Here is a 17683-nt window from a genome sequence, read left to right on the forward strand (position 1 = left end):
CGGGGGTGGGTTAGCGCGGGTTGTGATACAAAGCTTTATAGAGGTACAGCGGGTCCCCGATTCAAGGTTATAGCAAGTGTGTTTCTTGTCATCTTGTGGATTTTTCTTTCTTTCAAGGATCAGAGTGGTTATGGTTCTTTTAGATTCTGCCTTAATTTGGGGAAGGCAGACACCGAGCTGGTTTTGTTTCGGGTTCTGCAAATGAGGAGGAGAGGAGGCATCAAGTGGGCAGCTAGAGCCGCTGCCTGGCCCTGTCGGCAGCGCTGAGCTCGGTGGAGTGAGCGATCGGACTGTCGATAAGACAGCTTCCAATGTTTGGGGGAAGGGACCGGGCTCAGCAATATAGAGTCTCCTTTTGGGAAAACCATAGTAGTGATGTGTGGAAGTGAGAGCTGGACCATAAAGAAAGCTGATCGCCGAATAATTGATGCTTTTGAATTATGGTGCTGGAGGAGACTCTTGAGAGTCCCATGGACTGCAAGAAGATCAAACGTATCCATTCTGAAGGAAATCAGCCCTGAGTGCTCACTGGAACGACAGATCGTGAAGCTGAGGCTCCAATACTTTGGCCACCTCATGAGAAGAGAGGACTCCCTGGAAAAGACCCTGATGTTGGGAAAGATGGAGGGCACAAGGAGAAGGGGACAACAGAAGACAAGGTGGTTGGACAGTGTTCTTGAAGCTACCAGCATGAGTTTGACTAAACTGCGGGAGGCAGTGGAAGACAGAAGTGCCTGGCGTGCTCTGGTCTAGGGGGTCACAAAGAGTCGGACACGACTAAACGACTAAACAACAACAACAACTTACATGCAGAAAGGTTCCAGGTTCGATCTGCTGCGTCTCTGGGCAGGACTGGGAGAAACGCTTTACCTGAAAACTTGGCGAGCCTCTGCCAGCCAGTGTAGACAATAGGGACCTGGATGAACCCATGCCCTGACTCTATGAGGCAGTTTCATGGCGCCTGTCTGTGAACACGAAATACAACTTTCATGTTGAGAGAACTTTCCTGTTTTCTCTGAATGCAAGTGCAGTTTGGGGTAATCTTATATTTGGGATGAAAAGTGTGGCATCCATGTTTGTCCTCAGAGTAAACCCTAATGCAGGCATAGGCAAACTCTGCCCGTCAGACGTTTTGGGACTACAACTCCTATCATCCCTAGCTAACAGGACCAGTGGTCGGGGATGATGGGAATTGTAGTCTCAAAACATCTGGAGGGCCGAGTTTGCCTATGCCTGCCCTAATGGGCATGCCTAATTTAGATTCATTAATTTCAATGAGTCTACTTTGTGTAGAACTTACTTAGATGCAACCAGGTGTGTACTACTTCAAAATGTGACAGGTCAGCATTCCTGCATTTGTGAACCCTCTTGCTCATTCTGCTGGGTTGGCTTCTGTCCTGAAGTCCTGCCCTGGTTGCATCGCTGAGTGGTAGAGGAGGAGAGCTTCTGTCTAGCTCTGGTGGGAGTAAAGGTAAAGGTAAACGGACCCCTGACCATTAGGTCCAGTCATGGCTGACTCTGGGGTTGCGGTCCTCATCTCGCTTTATTGGCTGAGGGAGCCGACATACAGCTTCTGGGTCATGTGGCCAGCAGGACTAAGCCGCTTCTAGCAAACCAGAGCACCACATGGAAACACCATTTACCTTCCCGCCGGAAGGGTACCTATTTATCTACTTGCACTTTGATGTGCTTTCGAACTGCTAGGTGGGCAGGAGCAGGGACCGAGCAACGGGAGCTCACCCCGTCGCGGGGATTCGAACTGCCAACCTTCTGATTGGCAAGCCCTAGGCTCTGTGGTTTAACCCACAGCACCACTAGATGGGGCATTCCTTGGTCTGGACCTGGAAGGGTCTTCTAACCTCCTGAATTTGAGCCATGGAGAGCCTGAATTTGATTCCTGGAAATTGGTTTCTGGAGGGGCCCAGCCACGGAACATACGAAAGAATAATTAAGGAAGTCTATGAGCATGTGCAAAATGCATTTCCTTCTTTCTTCATCTCCCCCCTCCCCTTCCAGAACACACAGAAGAGCTGGCTTTCAGTTTCAGCAAACGTTCAGAGGATCAGGGCGCAAGTTAGAGCAGGGAATCTTTCCTCAATGGAGGCCCATTGACCCATGGAAACAGAAATATTCAGGCCTAGGGCCAACAGTGGATAGAGCCAGACCTGCTAGCTGGCTGGAGGAGCTGAAGTCAAATGTGGGTGGAGCCAGAGCCAAATGTGGGTGGGATCATCTTTCTATCTCTCTCTGCCAGACCCTCTCAGTCTATTCCTCCTGCCCTCTTTGCTTTCTGCCTCTCATCAACACTCTCTCATCTCCGCTTACATAATACCCATGGCTCTTGTCATGCTGAAACCGCAGCCTGTCTTTTCATAAGACATTCTGGATAAGGGCCAAGAGTATTCCCAACACGCACAAACATTTTGGTCTGCCTTTAGCACAAGCTCACTGTAAACACAACCTCACAGCCTCTGCCTTCCACACTGGGGAACGGGATGCTTTTGAGGACATACTCATCAAGCCCTCCTACGCCGCACCCTCTGCCAGACACAAAACAAGGGGAGGAGACGGGGCGGATCCAGAACAATATTCCCCACTAGACCATGTTGCATACTAATCCCAGGAGTTGTCTGCACAAGCTCCGAAAGGCAAAGGAAATGCTGGAAGATGGCAAAACCGGTGCAACCTGTAGTAACCCCTGGAATTTTGACAGAGATTGCACTGAGAGCAAACCTGGTGCAAGCCAGTATTTGAGACTGCATCTATAAAGCTCCCGGGCAGCTGCCTTTTGCCAGGTCAAGCTATTTGTCTGGCCATCCTAGCATTGCCCACTCTACAGCATGGGATGAAAGGGTTGAAACACTAATATCCACATCCCCATAGACCTGATTGTTATCCTGCCCTTCCCTGTGACTCCTATTATGATTTGTTTTGGTTTGCATTCATAAGTGAACTGGCTTAGTACACACTTTTTGAAGCAACATGTGAACCTAAAGAGGGCCAACCATAGAAATTTGCACATGCAATTCTCCAGCCAGGTTATGTGTACAAATATGCCTGTACTTGGGTACCGTATTTTTTGCTCTATAAGACCCACTTTTCCCCGAATGCAGGCTGCGCAGCTATCCCAGAAGCCAGAATAGTGAGAGGGATCACTGCACAGCGATCCCTCTTGCTGTTCTGGCTTCTGGGATTCAGAATTTTTTTTTTTCTTGTTTTCCTCCTCCAAAAGCTAGGTGCGTCTTATGGTCTGATAGGTCTTATAGAGCGAAAAATACGGTAATTTGTGCAGAAAAAAATCATATATTCGTGAAAGCAGCATTAAAAAATGCATTGTATTTGGGAAAATTGTTTTGTAAAAATCTATGTGTTAGGCAGAATTTCATGTGGAGGTATATTTGCACTACAACACCGCTGAATTTTTATGAGGACTTTTTTTTAAAAAATGCAAACAGGAAATGTGGAGAAATGAACTTAAGGTTGGAAAAATGAGAAATACAGAGATCAAAATGGACCAATTTGCCCATCACATATTGTGATGGGGGGGAATAGATGCACAAGGGAATGTGCAGTTTGGTTTGTTGTACTCCATCCTTTAAGACCACCTAAAACTTTCCTTGTTACTGCACTGTCTGTGCCCTAAGACTGCACACCCAAGGGCACACCATTCTCCAGGGCTGCCCTGAAACTGTGGTGCCCAAGAATGCCAAGAGTTTTCCAGAAGAATTGCAATGACCTTTTAAATTCAAGCTGGGCTTTGAAAAGCCAGACAAACACGGAGTAACATTCTTTATAAATACATTTCCATTATTGCATTGCATGTTTGGTTCGCATCCCTATGCTAAGCACGTTTACTTGGAAGCAAAGTTTCATTTATTTCGGTACAACTTGCAAATGCATCTGTATAGGATTCCTACAATGCAGCATGGTTTCAAGCATGTCTGCTCAGAAATAAGGCATGCAGAGGTCTGTGGAGATCTCACATTCATTAGTCCTTAGGATTGCAGCTTTCATTACACAGCCATCATCAAGATTGCCATTATTGTTGGGTGGGATTCAATCCCATGGTGGCAACTTTGAAGAAGGTACATCTTGGGGAGAATCTCAAGGGCCAAATAGATAGGCTTTGAGGGCTACATTCTGCTCCTGAGGCTCCAGCTCCTCACCCCTGATATAGGGTGTATGGGATAGAATTGTTCTGTTTAGCTGTGGATTCATAGATTATCAGTGAATGGCTCCTCTTTCCTTTCCTTTGCTGCATTCTTTGCCCCAGGGCGAAGAGCAGTCATTAGCTTACACTGGATGTTGATTCATCTCCTTGGAATGTGCTGGCTGAAGGGGCCTGTGGTTCTCCACTGGTGACCTCTGGTGTCATGCTGTTTGCCTTCTGGTCAGGTGTGCAGCTGGAGCAGCCACACCTTTATTTATTCCTGGAGAACAGAACCAAAATCAGCCACATTTCTGCGGTTTCTGCTTTTAATCAGGCCCAGACATCAGTGTTGGCTGGAAAGAAAGAAAGGAAGGAAGGAAGGAAGGAAGGAAGGAAGGAAGGAAGGAAGGAAGGAAGGATTCTCTGTGGTTGTGCTTTCAGCTCTTGAAAACACTGAAGACAGCAACAGGGAAAAGGAAGGATTGTAAACAGTGCTGTTTTTCTAGAAAAAGAGGTGCCAGAACTCACCATGAACACCTCCCTTGTTCTCTTATCATGGCAATGGTGCCCACCTGAGAGGTGCCAGAATTGAATTCCAGTGAGTTCCCGCTGGGAAAAAAAGACCTGGTTGCACACATGTTTTCAAGCTCACCACGATATGTGCTTCCCCTAGACCAGTGGTTCTCAACCTGTGGGTCACCAGGTATTGTTGGACTACAACTCCCATCATCCCTGAGCTCTGGCCTTGCTAGCTAGGGGTGATGGGAGTTGTAGTTCAACAACATCTGGGGACCCAAAGGTTGAGAAAGGCTGCCCTAGACCATTTATGCTTCTGAATCCCATTTGCTGGAAACTGCAGGAGGGGAAAGTGCTGTTGTGCTCATGTCCTGCACATGGGCTTCCCATAGGCATCTGGTTGGCCACTGTGGGAACAGGATGTTGGACTTGATGTGCCAATGGCCAGCAGGCTCTTCTTGCATTCTTAAAGTCCATGGTGGGCATTGCCCGGCTGTTCCCAACTCCCAAACCATGCAAAGCAGCCTTTCTGTTATTTTAGCTGTTGCAGCCTAGCTAGCTCCTTGACTCACTGGCGGTTGGCATGCGCTGCACAATGCCACATGGTGCCTTCTTGCATTGAAAGCAGCCAGACGGGAGCTGCTATTTTGAGCTGGAAAATGGGAAAGGGAAACATGACAGGGTTTGTTTTGTGGGGAGAGCAGACAAACTAATGGGATTCCATTCAGAAGGGAGAAAGCAAACCAAAAGGAGAAGACAGTTAAAATGGGTCACCTTTTCCTTTCCATCTTACTGAAGGGGCAGGCAACATATTTGGCCTGAAGGAGGGGATGAGGGGGACAAATTCAGCTTGGCTTGCATTTTTAAGGTGAAACTCCCCTCTCCCATACACAAAAATTGCACTTGAAATGAATTATAGCTGTCCTTCAGAATTCACATTTCCCCCAATTTTGTGGTGCAGTTTGCCATGCCAAAAAGGGTTGTGTGTACAAAAGGGCACATATTAGGCAGAAGTGGGCATAAAGAGGCATATCTGTTTTTAAAAAATGCATTGTGCTTGCAAAAAGTATGTACGTTAGACAATGTTGCATACAGAAAATGTGTATATTAGGAGAAATGCTGATGGTTTTTCATGCAGATTAAAAGAACAACAACTGAGGTGGTAAAGTGAACTGAATTTCAGTTTTGAAAAATGGGAAACAGAGAAACCCAAGCTGAATGATTCATCCTCCTTGAGGTGTGTGTGTGTCACATCTGGGTATGGGAATTATATAGTGGGCCATAAATAACTCTGCAAACAGGGCATACTTAGAAGCTCCAGGCTACAGGGGCAACATACCATTGGCCAGAGTGAGGCCGATGCTCAAGTGGCAGGTGGTGGTGGGTGGGGGGCAGGGACAAGGATACTCTAGTATTTGCCACAGCACTTGCCCTGCACCCCTAAGCTAGCCTGCTGTCTTGTGCTGTGGTGGGGAATGCTGTCACATCACCAAAGTTGAAGTAAGATTCAGTTCTCATTCTGGTCAACTTCTGTACATCAGTGGGCAGGAGGCACTATCCTGTCCTTCATCTTAGGCAGCAAAGTGTCTTTGATCCCTACAGAATCACATGCCATGGTGATGTGTCAATGTTTTTAGATAGTGACTGGTTTGTAACTCTATGTAGGGGCTGCCGTGGGTACAATGGGTACTCCGAGCTGGTCTCTTCAATCCTGGCAGTGGAGGAGCCAAGTAGAAGTAAGTAGGCTGGGCTTTGAGAAAGTTCTGATGGGTGCAATTTGGTCTGTAGTTCAAATTAATTGAAATCCCCCCATGAATTTTTAATGACTCTTTCATAATGTGTTTGTGCTGGTCCTCCCTTTATTCCATGGCTGAGCAATGTGCTGCTCTTTATCTTCCTTGCTTTCTATCTTGAGAAGTAAGGTAAAGGTAAAGGGACCTCTGACCATTAGGTCCAGTTGCGGACAACTCTGGGGTTGCAGCACCCATCTTGCTTTACTGGCCGAGGGAGCTTCCGGGTCATGTGGCCAGCATGACTAAGCCGCTTCTGGCGAACCAGAGCACCACACGGAAACGCCGTTTACCTTCCCACCAGAGTGGTACTTATTTATTTACTTGCACTTTGACGTGCTTTTGAACTGCTAGGTTGGCAGGAGCAGGGACCGAGCAACAGGAGTTCACCCCGTCGTGGGGATTCGAACTGCCAACCTTCTGACTCGCAAGCCCTAGGCTCTGTGGTTTGGACCACAGCGCCTACCTGAGAAGTAGCCAGGTTCATATTTGCATTTCCTCCACCAATGCCTTCTTCTGCGTCCCAAATATAAATTCCACCCCCCAAAACTGCTGATCTGCAAGTTGGAGCTCGCCCTGTCTCCGCTTCTTGCATTTTTAGACAGTCTGACTCTTTTGTACATTGCCTCGCCCTAAAAAATCACCTGGAGGATTTCTCAGGAAGCAGCAACTCTGAGATGATCTGGTGAAGGAGTGCAGGAGTGCAGGGAGAGTTCACTGGGTTCCCTTGTTCCTTGATAGCTGCACCTCAAGTCAAACTTGCAGAGAACTTTCTCATGCACTCAAACCCAACCCTAAGCAGGATCTCGCTGTGCATCGTCTGATGAAAGGTGAAGTCCATTCTTCTTGATTTAAGAGGGTCCCTTTTGTGGGGGGTCTTTATCTCCCCCAATAAAGACCTGACTGATAGTACAGAGTTGGAAGGGATCACGATTATCATCTAGCTCCAACCCCCTGCAGCACTGGGATCTTTCACCCAACTCATGACCTTGAGCCTGTTCCTTTGTTGTGGAGAAAGATGAATTAAAGACATAGGGGAAAGAAATACTGTAGCAGTGGTGTTGGGTTTTTTAATGGCATGCTTTTAACAAGATAAATCATGATTAATAAGATGAATAATGTACTTTATGAAGTGACAGGGAGAGGGAGAATGTGGGATGATCCCTGAGGTGATGGCACAAGCCTTTTCACAGGTAATCAGTTATGGCGAACAGCTCATTCATAGCATTTGGCTGTAGGCATTCATGCAAACTACAGTTATCCGAAGTCAAACTGTTTTGTATCAGATTAATGAGAAAGTTTGGTAGGTGTAGGGTTAGGGTCGTCTCCTTCCTACACTGGTGTCACCAGGTTGGCTTACAGTTCGCAGATGGCAGTCCAGCAATGGGTGCTATGGATGCTGCAAGTTATTCAGCCACCATTAATCAATCACAATTCCTCCAACAGATAATCACTTCAGGGCATTGTGCATATCTAAAATGGTATGCGCCTCACAGCCACAATTACCTGGTGTGTGTGTGTGGCCCCCATCAGTCACACAGCAAGTCACTTTGCTAATGACACAATTGCCAGACTCCCATTTTATGGAACAAGCTAGAGAGGCAAGACCCCTAACCATAGAGGGCATTCTTCAAAGAGCGTGGAACGACAACATCTTGCAGGTCTCCTGGATGGGGAATTTTTTAGAAGGCTTTCAGTATGGGGCAGCCTGTCTGAGTAAAGAGAAAGGATAAGGAGGCAGAACTGACAATTGAGGAAAGAGATGGGCAGAATTGTTGCCTTCCCCCACAGCCTCCATAAATGGTGCAGAGACTGTTGTTAGCACAATATATCCTGCTTTGCGGGCCTTGAAGATCACAGAAAAAACGGGCAAGGTCAAGCTGTCTCTCCTGAGCCTGGGTGGGCCAAGTCAACTGTTGTAGTTAAGTCTCTTGAAGCTGAGATCAGGGAAGTCAGGACCATAGACAGCTCCTAGCAAGCCCAGATGACTTGAGCTTGTCCTCCAACCATGACTATAAAGGGATGTTGTTTCAGCAGAGAACTGAAGGCTGCTGAAGCTTTTTATAGGCTGACAAGGTCTGTAGTCTAGTTGGCCCTGCCTACCTGGAGGGGCTGCCTGATTTTGTGCCTGTGAGCTTCTGCAAAGAAAAGATGTTGAATGTGCTGGAGGTGAAGCTGCCTTCTGAGACTGAAGACAATGGTGAGTTCACATCCTCACGATGCGTTTTTATGAGAACTTTTGTTAGAAAAATGCAAACTGGTGTGGAAATGTGGAGGACTGAACTTAAGACTAGAAAAAATGAGAAACAGAGGGGAACTGAAGTTGACAGATTCACCCACTCCTTGTCCCAACAGCTCAGAGTTAGAGGGAGGAGGTTTCCTGGAAGATTTGAGCCCTGACACCTCTTTCCCCAGAAACTGCTGTGTATATAAACCACCCCCGTCAAAGTGGCTGGGTGTCTGAAAGCACTGGTTGCTGTTGGAAACACCAATCAAGGCTTTCATCCTATGCATATTTACCTTGGAGTAAGTGCCATTAAAAACCAGGAGACTTGTGAGTAGAGGAGCATAGGATAGCACTGTAAAGACATAAATATTGATCCTGCAAGCACATCTACTAGAAATAATAACAAAGATGCAAATCTCCCCCAAATGCACACAAATAACAGATAATGATGTGAGAAGGAAGATCAAGAAGAAATATCTCCATGATTTTTTAAAAAGAGATTTCACTGCACTTTTTTGTTAAACGCTATTTATTGTACTATTTTTCTTCTATCTTTTGGAGTAAAGGGTTTACAAGGTACTTTAGTTTTGTTTTTAAATCCCTATGCACATTTTCATTCCTTCTAGGATTTCATTACCCATTGGCACTGAAATGAGTGCTGTTCAGCTTGACTATGCCATTTTATTTTCCCGCAATTCTCAGGTGCAATGCTCTTTGAGGGGCATGAGGGAAAGGGAAATGGTGGGTGACTCCTTGAACCAGCCACCCAGTGAGTTGGTTTCACCAGGACAGGTGGTTTCTCCTGCCAGGGCACTTTAGCCCCTGACTGAGGCTACCAAGTGGTGGTTCTGGCTCTGGGTATAATGCAATAAATCAGCAGAGCAGAGGAATGAAAGGAAAGAAAAGCAGGACCCAAACAAGGGATTGGAAATCTCTTTTAAGGAGCAGAACCACCGGAGTCAACTGCCTAAAAACTAGAAGCAACAGAACAAACACTTCTACCAAGGGAGGACGTCTCTTCAGCTTTGATACCACTGCTAAACTATCCCACAACTAAAGGAGAAACTTCCACAGTCTGGGTGCCTCTGTTCCAGTACTCCTGATTGCAAAGGACATTTGTTGCCTGAGATGGACAAGATGCAACCCTTATTTCATGGATGGAAGCTGACCTGATAGCAGCTGGATCTTACTTCAATACTGGCAAAAGGACAGTGTCCTCCACACAATCTAAATTTAAATTAAATTTAAATTCCTAGGAGTTTATCTCAGTGAAGAGCTTACTTGGAAAATAAATACAACCCGGGTGGTTAAGAAAGCCCAACAGAGACTCCATCTCCTCAGAGTATTGCGGAAGAACGATGTCAATCAACATTTGATGATCATCTTCTACCGGTCAACAATAGAAAGTGTCCTTTCATACTGCATCACGGTGTGGTAAGCTGGTTTGACATCAACTGATAGGAAGTGCCTACAGAGGATGGTGAATACAGCCCAAGATATTATGGACTGTCCCATGAATCCGCTGGGTGAAATAGCGGAAGAACGTTGCCTCAGGAGAGTGAGGAAAATTCTCAGGGATGATTCACCCCCTGGCTGGCATTTTCTTGATCTCTTGCCCTCAGGCAGAAGATGTAGAAGCATGATTAGTCACACCAACAGGGTAAAGAACAGCTTCTATCCGTGGACTATTAGGCTGCTGAATGAAAAGATAACAACAGGGCAACTGACTTTCGGGTTTGGTGTGTGTGTGTGTGTCAGTAAACGAGGGGACTTGAGACTAAGAGAGCTGAGTGGGGGGTGCTCGTGTAATCTCACTGTATGAAAGTTGTACAAGTGACAATAAAGTATTTCTATTTGTATGGGCAGCATGGTTTTTCAGGGGAGGCTGCATGGAGCATAGACACAGTTGTGCCCCTCAGCACCTTGCCACTGCTCCCCATTCCTCAGCACCTGCTGCCTGAGGGGCAGGAGCCTAACTGTAACAGTAGGGCTGGCTCAAGGTCCCAGTGCAAGGCCTCCAACAAAGGTCTTTGAGGCATGGGCTGGTTCTTACGGCCGAAGCAGATGATACATGAGTTATCATCAATGAAGTCCATTGTGGCCATGCTAATGGTAGGGCTGGCTCTGTCCCAAGGACCAAGGAAAATCATGGAAGCATGGGCAGGTTCCTATTGGAGAAGCAGGTGATACTTGGGATATCATTAATGAGGCTCCCCATAGCCATGTTTAAATCCTCAGTTCCCAAAGCAAACGTCAGCAGCTGCCCACATCTCCAGACTTCCCCTCTGGATCAAACAGGTGGCTCTCTAGTAGCTCCATCTCAGTAGGAGAAAATTGTCATTTTGCTTCTGCAAAACCCTGAGATTATTTTGTCTTCTCTGAAAGAGCTCGTCAGAGTTCCTAATTGCTGCCGCCCACATGCATCACGGCGTGCCTGCGAGAGGCAGCTAAAAAGAGAAGCTGGCTCTTGCCAGGCTGTCAAGCCCAGGCCCAGAGCTCTTGTTCAGCTCCTCTAATGAAGCCTTGGAGTTCCTGATATGGAACAGCTGGCCCAGAACAGCATATACATTCAACAAACAAACAAACAAAAACAGAAAACAAGATAAAAACCAATAACCAACAGAAACAAGGACATCAGATTCCTCCTGAAACAAATCAAGTTTCTTCCAGTTCCCTGGGATGTTTCCCCCAGGAAACAGCTTCCACAGGCCAAATAAAATGATAAGTGAAATAAGCACAATTTTCCTGGGCTCTCAAATTAGAGATGCCCAAACTGAGTAGGGGTGGGGGCAGGGGTCGAATTTGCTCAATTCCCATTTTAATGTAACCCTATCTAATTTGCATTCCCTTAACCAATAAGCAAATCGGAAGACAGCTATCCTTTGAAACCCGCACTTCCCTGGATTTTGTGATGTAGTTCTTTAACCAAAAAGTGTGCACAAAACAACATTACATTTGGGGAAATTGTTTGCAAATATGCTTAAAAAATGCATACGAATTTCCATGTGGACTTTTAAAATTTAAATGTGGAAACAGATGCAGAAATTTATAGATCGATTGTTTGCATCACCTTTCCTTCAAGGAGCTCAGGATGGTATATGTAGTTCTCCTCTCCATGTTATCCTCACAGCAACCCTGCAGAATAGGTTGGGCAGAGAGATAGTGCCTGGCGCAAGACCACACCATGTGAGCTTCATCTCTGAGTGGGGATTCACAAGCCTACACTAACCACAAACTGACCTTCAGGTTGGGAAAATGAGACACTGAGAGACCCTGCAATCAGGCATCTCCTCCTCCATCGTTCTGCCCGGACACTGAGGTCCAGCTCCGAGGGCCTTCTGGCGGTTCCCTCACTGCGAGAGGCCAAGTTACAGGGAACCAGGCAGAGGGCCTTCTCAGTAGTGGCGCCCGCCCTGTGGAACGCCCTCCCATCAGATGTCAAAGCGATAAACAACTACCTGACATTCAGAAGACATCTGAAGGCAGCCCTGTTCAGGGAAGTTTTTAATCTGTGACATTTTAGTGTATTTTTCATCTTTGTTGGAAGCCACCCAGAGTGGCTGGGGAAACAAATAAATTATTATTATTATTATTATTATTATTATTATTATTATTATTATTATTAATCAGCAGATTCATTCATCCATCCCCAGGATCTGACTCCACTGGAGAAGCCACAGCAAAAGGAAGCTGTATTATTCTGCCCTTCTGGATCAGTCTAGATGCTTGAATTTTATCACCCAGATCTGCAGATGTCCCGTCTTTGTGAAGGATAAGGCTGTCAATAGCTATCAATGGCTATGATTTTCTTCCACTGTCAGAGGAATAATGCCTTTGAATCCTAGTTGCTTGAAATCACAAGTGAGGAGAGGGCTGTGCCTCTTGCTTGTGGGCTTCTCATGGTCCTTTGGTTGGCCACTGTGAGAACAGGATGCTGGACTAGAGAAGCCATTGGCCTGATCCAGGAAACCTTCTTCTGTTCATTCTGGCTCCAACGGTTGCCCTTAGCTTTTATTGAAAACTCTTGCTTCCTAGCTTTGCACCTCTCTTTGCATACATGCAGAACAGCATTTCCAGCCTTTGACGCAACATATGCTCTGAAAAGCACACCCACACAAAACGACTCATGCAGCAAACACGGCTCAGCTTGGGCTGGGACAGCTCCTTGCCTCCTTTGCTATGAATATTGTATCCCGTTGCTTCTCCAATGCTGAATTCTCTCTGGGGGTTATGCAACATGCTGCTCGTCTCTGTACACTTCTGCTTCATTGGCTAGCACCCCCTAAGTCCCTCTGAATAATTCAGCCAAGTTGCTACATCATTTGTCTAAATAATTTAGCTTTGGGGAACCAGAGGCAGTGCAGACGCAGTTAGAGAGGGGTACTCACTCTTGCTCCAATTCAGAGCAGCTGGTTTGTGGGTCGTTTGAAGAAGCAGTTCAATTGCCTCTACCTGCTTTTTAATTCAGAGAGGAAACTGGGCAGAATAATCTGGGCGTTTATTTATTTGTTGCATTTATATCCCACCTTTTTCTCCAAGAACTCATGCTTCTCCCCTTCCCTATTGGATTCCAACAGCAGTCCCTGTGATCCCCACCTGTGACCGCCAGCAACAGGTCTTCCTCTGACAAGGGAGCTAGAACATAGCAGCCATGCTTAGTAGTTTGCCTACCACACTCCTCTATTAAAAGAGATTTTTATCTGCCGCTTGTGTTGATTAACCAATTTATATCCTAACATTTCTTTAGCCAAGACATGCACACACAACCTTGGCTTTCTAAACCCCTGGCATCTTGCACAAATACATGGCAGAATTTAACTCACCCACCCCCGGGCCTCTATATATAGGAAGCAGGAAGGTGAGGGTAGGAAGTCAGATTCCTTTCTGGAAGATCCATAAGTAGATTTTTCTACTGATACTTTCAGCTACGAATACATTTGGAAAGTCAGAAAAATCAGAGGACCTTCCACAGCCAAGCTGTATTAGACAATAATCAGAAAATGTAAGAGCACCATGCTGTGGCTGATAGTGGTACAGCACTTGGACAGAACATCACCGAGCTGAAAAGTTTGTTTCTTTTAAAAAGCCTTTATTTGCAGAATTAAATATTAGGAGCTTGTTTAAATTCCAGTCAAGCAAAACGAACCATCTCCAGATGTAGGCTGTTGCCTTAGAGCAGGCTTCCTCAACCTTGGCCCTCCAGATGTTTTGAGACTACAATTCCCATCATCCCTGACCGCTGGTCCTTCTAACCAGGGATCATGGGAGTTGTAAGCCAAAAACATCTGGAAGGCCGAGGTTGAGGAAGCCTGCTTTAGAGTTTTCAAAAAGCTATGGGTACAATGCTGCCTTTCCCTTCTTAACCAAGTGAGAAAGGAAAAAGCCTCCCCTCTTTACCCCCCATTTAAGGAAGAATTTAACCCCCCCCCCATACATGACGTGGCAGTTCATTTATACCAGGGGTGGGGAACCTGTGAGCCTCTGATGCTGGACTGCAATTCCCATCATTCCTGAACATTAGCCATCCATTGTAGGGGCTGGTGGGAGCTGGAGTGTAGCAACTAGAAGGGCACAAGGTAGCTACCTCAGATGTAGACATACAGTGGTGCCTCGCAAGACGAAATTAATTCGTTCCACGAATTTTTTCGTCTAGCGAATTTTTCGTCTTGCGAAGCACGAAATCCCATAGGAATGCATTGAAAATCAATTAATGCGTTCCTATGGTCAAAAAAAGTCCAAACAAAGCCAAATTTGGTACAACAAGAGTTTATTAAGTGCTCTTTAAAGTCACACATACTGTAAATAGCATTTCAAAATTCAAACCCAGATTTTTTTTTAAAAAACAGCAGAGTGGCCCAATGGTCACAGAAAATCATAAAAATGCAGGAAAAGAAACCACAAGCTTCCAGATTCTTGTAAACCCCTCCCCAACTGTTCCCCCAGCCACCCAGCACACAGAAATTCAAATCCAGAATTTTTTAAAAAAACAGCAGAGTGGCCCAATGGTCACAGAAAATCATAAAAATGCAGAAAAAAAACAAGCTTCCAGATTCTTGCAAACCCCTCCCCAACAACAAGTCCTTGAATTCCAAACACCCCAACCCAAAATCCAAACCCCCCCCAAAAAGTTTTAAAAGCTTAACTTAACAAATGGCTGCAAAAGAAGTTTTGGAAAAGCTTCAAAAATCACCAAAGTCTTTAAAAACCTCAAAAAAGGCTACTATGTACACTGCGTTCTATGAGTTGCTCCTCAAAGTCAAGTCGCAACTGTATTAATGGTGTTAAGAAAAAGGAAACAAACTTGCAAGACGTTTTCGTCTTGCGAAGCAAGCCCATAGGGAAATTCGTCTTGCGAAGCAGCTCAAAAAACAGAAAACCCTTTCGTCTAGCGAGTTTTCCGTCTTGCGAGGCATTCGTCTTGCGGGGCACCACTGTACGTGCAAGTGCTAGTTCGTTGCCCCAAGAAAAGCTCTTCATTGCAGCATGCTCACAAGCGGCGCTCAGGATAGAGTTCCGTGCACACAGAGAAACGATTTCTTCCAGGCATTGAAGCCCTAGCCAGTGAAAATACAGCTTCAGCGCTCCACTTCTGAAACTGGCCATTGCAGCTTTTAAAAGTTAGGAGCTTGCTCTTCAAAATCAAGATGCTTAGGGCATTTCGGCTACAACCCTAAGCACACGTCCGAGGGAATGAAGCCTCATTGAACATAGTGGGACTTCAAAATACACCCCTGTAGGACTGCACTGAATTCCTGCATCCCAGACCAAGTGGCTTTGTCCTTGTGCAGTGAGCTCCCGGAATAGATCTCCACAGTGCTCTCTCATTTTCAGCACAATAATAAAAACCTTGGGATTTTTAGCATGCATGCACCTTTGGTAACACTAGTTCAATATCCTGGCTTGGCACATACATGGTCAAATGCTCCCTTAGGGGTGGAGAGTCTGGGACCTGTGAGAGAGGAAGACCACTGTGTTGTTGACGGTCTGTTTGCATTTCCAGAGGTCATCCTTGCTTATAATAATGTGTAGCTTGGGCCTTATTCTCAAATACCCAATGCACAAGGTTCCAAAACTATCCCTTGTGCCCTTCTCTAAAGCATCACTCGTCGTTGAAAAGACCTTGTACTAGGGGAACATAGCAAGCCTTGAGATGCAGCTACACTTTGATACTGCCAGATGTTGATGCTCCCATCAGCCCCATCCAGCATGGCCAACGATCAGGGCCGATGAGAGTTGTAGTCCAACATCTGGAGGGCCACAGGTTTCGCACTCTTGCTTTTTGAAACCACTGGGTTGCAGGCGGTTTTTCTTATATAGCAACTGCCCGGTACCACTTGCAGGGAAGGCTCTGTGGGACTCACCCTTGCAGTTGCCGTCCAGAGACAACTGACCTCTTTCCACCACAATTTATGGGATTGGCTGGCACAAACTGTGGCGACAGCCTCTTTAAAAAGAGGAGACAAGTTCATGGAGGGGCCAAATCTACAGCCGTGACCAGTAGGGCCTGCAGCAAAATGTCGCAGCATGGGTGTTCTCCCTTCCTGCAGGCCTATTCAAGTAGATATGGAAGGGCAATGGAATCCACACAGCCCATCGTTCTATGTTAGGTAAATGGTAAAGGGACCCCTGACCATTAGGTCCAGTCGCAGGCGACTCTGGGGTTGCGCTGCTCATCTCCCTTTATTGACCGAGGGAGCCGGTGTACAGCTTCTGGGTCATGTGGCCAGCATGACTTAAGCCGCTTCTGGCGAACCAGAGCAGCGCACGGAAACGCCGTTTACCTTCCTGCTGGAGCGGTACCTATTTATCTACTTGCACTTTGACGTGCTTTCAAACTGCTAGGTTGGCAGGAACTGGGACTGAAAAATGGGAGCTCACCCCCGTCGCAGGGATTTGAACTGATGACCTTCTGATCAGCAGGTCCTAGGCTCTGTGGTTTAACCCACAGCGTCACCCACGTCCCATATCATTCTATGTTATCTGGCCTCAAAATAAAACTTCTCAAGGGGGAGGGGTCCACCCGGGCTGCCAGCTCCAATCCGTGTGTTTGTGGAGCTCAGGAAATGCCCAGGAATTATTCTCCCCATGTTCACTTCCCCTTCAGCACAGTAGTGCAGGAAGCCCACATCATTTGGTTGTCATCAGGACAGGGAAGCACTGGCTCTTGCAAGAACAGCACAGATGGCTACAAGGGCTGTTATGTGGCCCACAAGCTAACCACCTACGATCTAAACCCAAATAAAACAAGATTCTTGCTTCAGAAGTTTTTTCAAAAAAATATTGCAGCCTCAGCATATTACCAGCTGCTTCTGGAAAATCTCCATGACCGAATGAGAGGAGTCCGGGGCCATTGCATACATGTATGGCTCAGCTTCCTTTATTCTGTGCTGGACTACCGCCTCGTCATTCTATAAGGCAAGTTACACGCACTAAGTTTTGACGATGAGTCTCTCCTTTAACACTTTTCTTGCAATCTGCATCTGGGGCTGTATGTGACTAATTTCAGCTCTCCGGCTAATGTGAAATTGCATTTATTTTTACTTTTTCTCGGTAGTGGTGCCTGCCTGTGGAATGCCCTCTCATCAGATGTCAAACAGATATACAACTATTAGAAGACATCTAAAGACAGTCCTGTATAGAAAAGTTTTCAATTTTTGATGTAAGGTGTTTTTATGTTTTGTTGGAAGCGGCTGGGGCAAACCAGTCAGATGGACAGGATATAAATATTTCTATAAAAATAAATTATTACTGATTAATGTGCAAATGTCCTACAGCTTTACTGATCAGAGTGCCATAGCCTACACATCTGCTGAAGGCACATTTCAGACTCCAAGTAGGCTATGTGAGTTGTGCCTCTTTCTCTCCACGGTATTTAAGTGCATTATCAAAGTAACTTGGCAGCTGAAACAGGTCATCCAAAATGGCAGTAGATCGAAATAACCTCCAAAGTCAGGGAGGGTGAATTATCAATGGCAGTCATCCAACTTTGAAGTTGGCTGG

General features: G+C 46.1%; 1 long non-coding RNA gene across 1 annotated transcript in view; it reads right to left on the minus strand.

Annotated features, from left to right (window-relative positions):
* LOC309358321 overlaps positions 1-12197 on the minus strand; it is a 59375-nt gene extending 47178 nt beyond the window's left edge. Inside the window, exon 1 of the long non-coding RNA XR_014163451.1 lies at positions 12136-12197. This is a non-coding gene — a long non-coding RNA (uncharacterized lncRNA). The remainder of the gene's footprint in view (positions 1-12135) is intronic.
* Between the last annotated feature and the right edge of the window lie 5486 nt (positions 12198-17683).

Source organism: Podarcis melisellensis (assembly GCF_964234715.1).
Source record: "Podarcis melisellensis genome assembly, chromosome: 15".
In the NCBI taxonomy this organism is placed as follows: Eukaryota; Metazoa; Chordata; class Lepidosauria; order Squamata; family Lacertidae; genus Podarcis; species Podarcis melisellensis.